The sequence below is a fragment of the Siphateles boraxobius genome, unplaced genomic scaffold, assembly GCF_051911475.1.
Source record: "Siphateles boraxobius isolate OS27281-9 unplaced genomic scaffold, OSU_SipBor_1 44, whole genome shotgun sequence".
In the NCBI taxonomy this organism is placed as follows: domain Eukaryota; kingdom Metazoa; phylum Chordata; class Actinopteri; order Cypriniformes; family Leuciscidae; genus Siphateles; species Siphateles boraxobius.
This window is the reverse complement of record NW_027509075.1, coordinates 353,109-362,500: the sequence shown is the minus strand read 5'-3', so window position 1 is coordinate 362,500 and position 9,392 is coordinate 353,109. Positions and strand designations below refer to the sequence as shown.

At 39.5% G+C, this 9,392-nt stretch overlaps 1 protein-coding gene and 1 long non-coding RNA gene across 2 annotated transcripts in view; one reads left to right on the top strand and one right to left on the bottom strand.

Annotated features, from left to right (window-relative positions):
* Positions 1-9,392, top strand: part of LOC143708963 (uncharacterized) — a 295,722-nt gene that overhangs the window by 105,266 nt on the left and 181,064 nt on the right. The window lies entirely within an intron of this gene.
* Positions 5,832-9,392, bottom strand: part of LOC143708965 (double-stranded RNA-specific adenosine deaminase-like) — a 71,518-nt gene continuing 67,957 nt past the window's right edge. The window contains exons 23-25 of the mRNA XM_077200181.1: positions 9,063-9,208; positions 7,882-8,006; positions 5,832-6,836 (exon numbers count right to left, since the gene is read on the bottom strand). The gene's annotated coding sequence lies outside the window, so the exon portion shown is untranslated. The remainder of the gene's footprint in view (positions 6,837-7,881; positions 8,007-9,062; positions 9,209-9,392) is intronic.

The following is a 9,392-nucleotide window of genomic DNA, read 5'->3' as shown; positions in this document are numbered from 1 at the left end:
CTTGTTTTAAAAGCATATCTATAATGTGTTTAATTGTTGTATTTTCATACTTTATTAATGATCAATTTATAATTTTTGGTTACACTTTATTTGGATAGTCCACTTTAGACATTCTACTAACTATAATTAACTTTGCAGCTACATGTCAACTAACTGTCATTAGAGTATTAGTAGACTGTTGTAGACTGTCAGTAGACCGTTAGGTTAGTGTTAGGTGTTAGGGTTCGGGTAAATAGAATAGGTTGACTTGTAGTTGCTAAGTTACTCATAGTCAGTAGAATATCTGTTGGGGGACCAGCAAAGTAAATCAGAATCAGAATCAGAATCAGAAAGAGCTTTATTGCCAAGTGTGCTTGCACACACAAGGAATTTGTTTTGGTACTGAGGCTTCCAGTGGACATATACAAATACAACATGAAACATAATACTACAAATTATAAGAATAAAAAATATAAATATATGAGAATAAAACTATCACAGTTGGGTTTAGTCAGAATAGACATTTTCAGATTTACAGATTATGAACCTATTTACAGTGTTTTGAATATTATAAATAAATAAATCTACATATAAGTATCAACTGAGTTGTGGGATATTGCACTAAACAGTGGGAGTATTGCACTTACAGGCATATGCCTTGGGAGGAGTGTTAACTGTTCAGGAGGGAAATGGCCTGTGGGAAGAAACTGTTCCTGTGCCGAGATGTTCTTGTGGCCAGTGATCTGAGTCTCCGTCTTGACGGTAACAGTTCAAACAGGTGGTGTCCAGGGTGAGTGGAGTCTGTGATGATTTTACCTGCTCTCTTCCTCACTCTGGAAGAGTACAGGTCCTGGAGGTTTGGCAGGGGGGCACCAATAATCCTCTCCGCAGTCCGGACTGTCCGTTGTAGTCTCCTGATGTCTGATTTGGTAGCTGAACCAAACCAGACAGTGATGGAAGCGCACAAGACAGACTCAATGACGGCTGAGTAGAACTGAATCAGCAGATCCTGTGGCAGGTTGAACTTCCTCAGCTGGCGAAGGAAGTACAGTCTCTGCTGGGCCTTTTTCACAGTGGAGTCAATGTGATTGTCCCACTTCAGGTCCTGAGAGATGATAGTGCCCAGGAACCTGAATGACTCCACTGCTTCCACAGTGCTGTTCATGATGGTGAGTGGGAGGAGTGCTGAGCTGTTCCTCCTGAAGTCCACGATCATCTCCACTGTTTTGAGCGTGTTCAGCTCAAGGTTGTTATAACTGCACCAGGCAGCCAGCTGTTCAACCTCCAGTCTGTAAGCAGACTCGTCACCGTTTTGGATGAGACCGATGACAGTGGTGTCGTCTGCAAATTTCAGGAGCTTGACAGTGGGGTCTTTAGAAGTGCAGTCATTAGTGTACAGGGAGAAGAGCAGTGGGGAGAGAACGCACCCTTGGGGGGCTCCGGTGCTGATTGTGAGTGTCTTGGATGTGTGTTTCCCCAGTCTCACTCGCTGCTGCCGGTCCGTCAGGAAGCTGGTGATCCACTGACAGATCGAGGATGGTATGGAGAGCTGGGTCAGTTTGGCTGTGAGAAGACCAGGCATGATGGTATTGAAGGCCGAACTGAAGTCCACAAAGAGGATCCTTGCATAAGTCCCTGGTCTGTCGAGATGTTGCAGGATATAATGCAGTCCCATGTTGACTGCATCATCCACAGACCTGTTTGCTCTGTAAGCAAACTGAAAGGGATCCAGCAGGGGTCCAGTGATGTCCTTCAGGTGGGCCAGCACCAGTCTTTCAAACAACTTCATGACCACAGACGTGAGAGCGACAGGTCTGTAGTCATTAAGTCCAGTGATTTTGGGTTTTTTGGGGACAGGAATGATAGTGGAGCGTTTGAAGCAGCAGGGAACTTCACACTGCACAAGTGTTAGCAGATATTAAGCAGACAGTCTACTAATACTCTAATGACAGTTAGTTGACATGTAGCTGCAAAGTTACTTATAGTTAGTAGAATGTCTAAAGTGGACTATCCAAATAAAGTGTTTTAATTTTGTTTCTAATTTTTAAATTAAGTATAACATTATATACAAACCAGTTATTTAGGAGTTGTCAGTGGTTCATAAGATCACTTAGTTTATTAATCATTTACTCACACTTTCTATTTCAAATGTGCATTCATACATTATACAGACATATTGTAATAGTTACTTAGTGTGATAATACATGCTTTATTAACATGTATTTCTACTGTAATTCAGGTAGTTATAAAGCATTTGGTAGTGGTCAGTATAAGTATTTTATAAAGTATATTTTATAAAGTTTATAAATGCTTTATAACTACCTGAATTTACTGCATTTACTTACACTTAAGTGAACTTATGAATCACTGACAACTCCCAAATAACTGATTTGTAAATAATGCTATACTTCATTTAGAAATTATAAATTGATCATTAATAAAGTATGAAAATACAATTATTAAACACAATATAGATATGCTTCTAAATAAAGAATAAAGCATTTATACACGAATAAAGCATTTATAGCTGTATTTATAAACTGCTTTACTCGTTCTACATGCTACCATTGGGTTCTATTTTAAGAAGACATGGTGTTTCCTTCCATTTTTATGCTGACGACACACACACACACACACACACACACACACATATATATATATATATATATATATATATATATACATATCAAGAGAAATGATCCGTCTGCATTAATTTCTCTTTTATTATGCTTAGATGAGATTAAATCTTGGCTTGCTCAAAACTTTTTGTCTTTAAATGAAGTCAAAACTGAGGTGATAGTTTTCGGCCCCACTGATAATTTTAAGACCACCAGCATCGATTCGAGGAGCTTATCTGCATTCAGATCTACGCATGACAAACAAATATCTTCGGTAATTGCATCTAGTTTCTATCAACTCCGTCTTTTGTATCAAATTAAACACTTCCTATCTGACAAAACTCTAGAGATGTCTGTTCATGCTTTTATTACTTCCCGTTTAGACTACTGCAACTCAATGTATTGCGGTATTTCCATATATATATATATATATTTATATATATATATATAAAGAGATTAAAAATTTTAACATTACAAAATTTAATGACAGTACATTTCAAATACCTAAAAATGGAAAATTAAGTGGTTTTGTTCAAGTCAAAAATATTACTTAACATTAATGAACCAACCTACATATAATAAAACTAAGTTTTTTGGGGGGTTAATCAAGCAGAAATATCTCTTCAAGGTAACAATTGCAGATCACCACACAAGTTAAACTGTACATGGTCTAGACTCTAGATAAATGAAATGCAATCGCAGCAGTAAGACTTATATTTATTTCTTTGGTTTCAATTTTGAACATGTTGCAGTTCTTTTTTAAAAAGGTATATATTTTGATATAATTATAAAATGATATAACATGATTTGATACTGTATATTAGCAGAAATTACACATTTTTCACTTTAGCAACACAGTGGAGACCCTCTTATCTGTAATGAAAGACCAATCTTATGGGTTGTGGTCTCTCAGACATTGGCCAATATCAGTAAACAAAAAAAAAAACATTGTTTCCCTTAGGGCTTAAATGAACCAGATTTTGTTTTGTTTACATCCTTACACTTTTAGATAGGTGACGCTTGCAACCCGACCATAATCCATTAGCGGACAAGATTAGAATGTTATATTCTAATTAAATCAGAATGTATGTATTTCTCAATACTTAGCACTTTTTTAAAAGCTCTTCACTCCGTTGTCTTAACCAACTTTCAGCTTCACTGCAGTAAATTTCACATTCAAAACGCATTAAAACTACCAAAACACATCAATCATGTCTGAAAATAAAGTCATTCTTTCAGAATACTAGTAAAGGTTTCACCCAACAAACAAAATTAAAAATACAAATCAAAAAACACAAACAACAGGCAGCAATATGCACTATTTTCTGCTGTTCAGAGTTCAATGCAGTTTATCTTATAGGGTTTATGTTTACATTAATGTACAAAATTATTTCCTTTTGTATAGATGATGAAAATGAAAGACTAAGACTAGTGTAGGTGTTTAGTTACATCTTAATTGTTCTGATCGTTTTTTTTTAGATTCAGAATATATTTCAATGTGGTATACGGTATAAAAATATTGCAAATTTCAGTCTTATTCATTTTTGTTTGAGTTGAAATGTTTTTAACTTAAATATAAAAGTCTTGGAAATAATATGTAAGCATGTGCAAATTGGCCTGTACAGTAAATCAAGTTCTGCTGGTTTTGTGTTTAAGTGAGAAATGAATTCATGTAAATTGAAAGATCTCAGTTTAGCCGGAGAATGATCTTGTGATCACTGTGTGAAGAGTTTTGAGAAGGTATTAATTAATCTTGAGAAGGTATTAATCTTTCAGTTTAAACAAAAATGTGTACTGTAATGTAAACATTGACCATTTAACATAAAATGCTGTGAATTCGGAACAGCAGAAAACAGCAGAAATATTTTATAATGCTCCTGTTATTTGTGTTTTTTGTATTTTATGAGTGACAAAGTGTTTGTTGGGTGAAACATTTACTAGTGTTCTGGAAGAATGAGTTGATTTTAGACATGAATGAAGTGTTTTGAGCGTTGTATTGCGTTTTGAATCTGAAATTAACTGCAGTGACGCTTAAGGCTGGTTATGAGTACTGAGTGAAGAGTTTTGAAGAAATTACCAAAGTATTGAGAAATGTGTCTTAGCGACTGTAAAAAGCAATAAAAAACCTCAAACAAACAAACCTGTAATAGCAGCTGTAAATGGATATTCTAACATAGGTAGTTTCATGTGTGTGTAGACTCTTGTGTGTGGATTGAGTTCTGCACATCACCCACACGCAATTTACATCTCAATACAGGAAAGCTTGAAGGTGTGTTTGTGTCATGGAGAAACCGGCCTACAGATCTCACAACTCTAACAATACAGTTACCAATGTCCAAGAATCTGTGGAACTTCTCAAATAAACTACAATAAACTAGAGAAAACACTGGGATTTACTCTGACAAATAAAATTACAGGTTTTTACAGTCGCTAGGGCACATTTCTCAATATTTAGGTACATTTTCAAAAATCCTCACTCAGTTCTTCATTTCACATTCAAAATGCACTGACACTTCCTTCATTTCTCAAATCAACTCAATCTTCAAGAACACTAGTAAAGGTTTCACCCAACAAACACACTTTGTCACTCATAAAACAAAAAACACAAACAACAGGAGCATTACACAATATTTTCTTTTGCAAATTGCTTTTACAAAACAAGACTGACACTACTCTACTGTGTTTAATTCACTGCAGTTTAATATTAGATTTTAGAATCAGAATATTTATTTCAATATGACATTACTGTGGAAATGTTGCAAATCTCGGTCTAATTATTTTTTTGTTAGGTTTTGAAAATAAGTTTAACAGTTTTAAAAAGAGTATGTAAACGTGCAAATTATCCTGTATAGAACATAAAATTCTGTAAGTGTTTGTGTTTAAGTGAGAAAATAATGTAAATGTAAATGGAACAAAATGCATCCGATGACATTGTTCAAAGCAGTGATCCACAGTTTAGCTCATATAGACGGATGGTGTGATCACTGTGTGAAGAGAGTTTTGAAAAAGTGACTTTTTCAGAAATTTTTCTTAATTTTGTTAATCTGTTAATTTAAGTGAAAAATATTTCATGTATATCCCTATTTATTCCTTTTACACATGTACACTTTTATTGTTTTTCTCCACTCACAAGCGCTGCAGTCATTTTAGTTTAAACCACGCCCTCTCGTCTTTTATCTTGTATCCTGTATTGGGGCGAAAATCTATTTAATTATTTCAAGGACACAGCGGTTATTAGCACTTAAAATCTTTTTAGTCACTTTATTTCATAATTTTCACATTAATCACAGGGGAACAAACAAAGAGCTGAGGCCCCGATCACACAGAGTGGTTTGTCATTTAAAAACGTGCAGTGGAACGTGGGAAGATTATTAAAACCTACAAAGATTATTGTTATAAACACGAGCCTCAGCTAATAGGAAATGAAGGAGGTGTTGCTGTAGTTTATACAACTATTTCAGTATTACTCTGTGTTGCATAATGCACCGTCACTTCAAAAGAATTATATTTCAATCTAGACCTCTAAGTGTAAGTGCAAAATTCCACTTAAGATTTGTGCTGGCTAATGTATTCAGGCCACCATTGGAATTTACAGAAATTCTGAACTCTATTGGAATTAGGTAACATGTGTCAGGACTCACTTAATGTCGTAATCAAACATTAGTAAGTAAGTAAGTAAAGTAAAGTTTATTTCTAAAGCGCTTTTCACAGATAAAATCACAAAGTGCTGTACACGAGAAAGGTAAAAACAAAACCTTACATAAACAATATAAAATGTATATACAGTACATATGTAAAATCAAAGTGACACTAGTTAAAACCCATCAACCAAAAGCTTTCTTATATAAACAAGTCTTCAGATCTTTTTTAAAAGAGTCAACAGAGTCTGCCAGACGCAGAGACAGGGGCAGGGCGTTCCACAGTCTGGGGGCAACAGACTGAAAAGACAGGTCCCCTCGGGTCTTATAACGAGTCTTGGGGACCATAAGAAGGTTCTGGCCAGAAGACCGAAGAGTTCGGCTAGAGGAGTGCGGACGCAAAAGGTCCTTGATGTACTGTGGGGCCTGACTGATTAGATCTAATATTCTCACATGGAATCAATGTTGATTTCATCGCTCTGCTGACACCCATGGGACAGGTGCTGGTCTTCCATCTGATATGGATACGGCCCGGATCCAGCTGACTACATGCGTTGTGGTCGTGTCTAGGTGCAGGTCCACCATCTGATCTTGATATGGCCTGGAAAGAAATGGGAAAAGGAAAGGAGGCCTGAGTCCAGAGGGAGCTGTGGCGACCGGAGTCATCACTACACCCCCTCACCGTCGCCCAAGGACTCAGGCCCAAACGTATCGCCCACCGGAACCTACCATGGGATGGAGAACTGAGTCCAAAGGAAGCTGTGGCGACCGGAGTCGTCACAACACCCCCACCGTCACCCAAGGACTCAGACCCAAACGTATCGCCCACCGAACCTACCATGGGATGGAGAACTGAGTCCAGAGGAAGCTGTGGCGACCGGAGTCGTCACAACACCCCCACCGTCGCCCAAGGACTCAGGCCCAAACGTATCGCCCACCGGAACCTACCATGGGATGGAGAACTGAGTCCAAAGGAAGCTGTGGCGACCGGAGTCGTCACAACACCCCCACCGTCGCCCAAGGACTCAGACCCAAACGTATCGCCCACCGAACCTACCATGGGATGGAGAACTGAGTCCAGAGGATGCTGTGGCGACCGGAGTCGTCACAACACCCCCACCGTCGCCCAAGGACTCAGACCCAAACGCATCGCCCACCAAACCACCCAAGGGTTTAGCCGATACCTCCCTGGGTTTGACGCGACTCCCTGCAGCAAGACTCCTTGGGCCGACGGCTGGGACAGTGGGCGCCCACCGTCTCAATCATCAGCCCAAGAAATCAGACCAGAGGCAGTTTCGTGTTATCCCCAGGGGGGGTGTTGACGAAAACCCATTGGTGGATCAGTGGGCGTTACGCCCGGGTTCCTTCAGCACTCCCTGGGGGGTGTCCAACTCCCAGCAGACAGACTCCTTGAGGCAACGGTCGGGACAGTGGGCGCCACAAAGTCTTAACCGTCGCATCAAGGAATCAGCCGCAGTGAGCTGCAACACCCCTCAGGGGGTTGCCGAAAGGAACCTGGACCCATCGCCACACCGAACCTTCCATGGGACGGAAGACTCAGTCCGCAGGGAGTCGTGTCGTCCAGGGACATCACGACACCCACACGGTTTCGCCAACCTTCCCAAGCGTCGCCCACCGAAACCTACCATAGAATAGTGAGTCCACAGGGAGCCATGGCGTCCAGGGACATCTCGACACCGTCCCAACCGTCGGCCCAAGGACTCAGTCTGCAGGAAGTCATGGCACCATGGCCCAAGGGGTGGAGGAAGTTCTGAAATAGTTCAAGAAAAGACAAAGTCAGTATGCTTAGCATTCTGAATTCAACGCTAACCTAACCCCTGCTTTGCACTGTTGTTTTGAAAATTAAGAAAAAGCACAGGGTGCACTTTCTGCCGTCTTCATGTTTTTTAGGACCTAAGTGTATACTTGCCACAGAGACATGAGAACCATTTTTCAATTTTATTGGCTTCATATAAAAGTACACTAATAGAAAGCTTAAAATTAGTTTCTGTTGTATACACACACACACACACACACACACTAAAAAAACAAAACGTTGTGTCTTTGTAAAATAAAGAATAACGGGGCGCGCTTTCTGCCGTCTGTTTCCTTTACGTGAACTCGTTTGTAATGTCTGTTCAACAATGAAATTGGGGTCCTTTTTGTGACCGTTTTTTCTTAATTTTGTTAATCTGTTAATTTAAGTGAAAAATATTTCATGTATATCCCTATTTATTCCTTTTACACATGTACACTTTTATTGTTTTTCTCCACTCACAAGCGCTGCAGTCATTTTAGTTTAAACCACGCCCTCTCGTCTTTTATCTTGTATCCTGTATTGGGGCGAAAATCTATTTAATTACTTCAAGGACACAGAGGTTATTAGCACTTAAAATCTTTTTAGTGACTTTATTTCATAATTTTCACATTAATCACAGGGGAACAGACAAAGAGCTGAGGCCCCGATCACACAGAGTGGTTTGTCATTTAAAAACGTGCAGTGGAACGGGGGAAGATTATTAAAACCTACAAAGATTATTGTTATAAACACGAGCCTCGGCTGATAGGAAATGAAGGAGGTGTTGCTGTAATTTATACTACTATTTCAGTATTACTCTGTGTTGCATAATGCACCGTCACTTCAAAAGAATTATATTTCAATCTAGACCTCTAAGTGTAAGTGCAAAATTCCACTTAAGATTTGTGCTGGCTACTGTATTGAGGCCACCATTGGAATGTACAGACATTCTGAACTCTATTGGAATTAGGTAACATGTGTCAGGACTCACTTAATGTTGTAATCAAACATTAGATCTAATATTCTCACATGGAATCAATGTTGATTTCATCGCTCTGCTGACACCCATGGGACAGGTGCTGGTCTTCCATCTGATATATACGGCCCGGATCCAGCTGACTACATGCGTTGTGGTCGTGTCTAGGTGCAGGTCCACCATCTGATCTTGATATGGCCTGGAAAGAAATGGGAAAAGGAAAGGAGGCCTGAGTCCAGAGGGAGCTGTGGCGACCGGAGTCGTCACTACACCCCCTCACCGTCGCCCAAGGACTCAGGCCCAAACGTATCGCCCACCGAACCTACCATGGGATGGAGAACTGAGTCCAGAGGAAGCTGTGGCGACCGGAGTCGTCACAACAC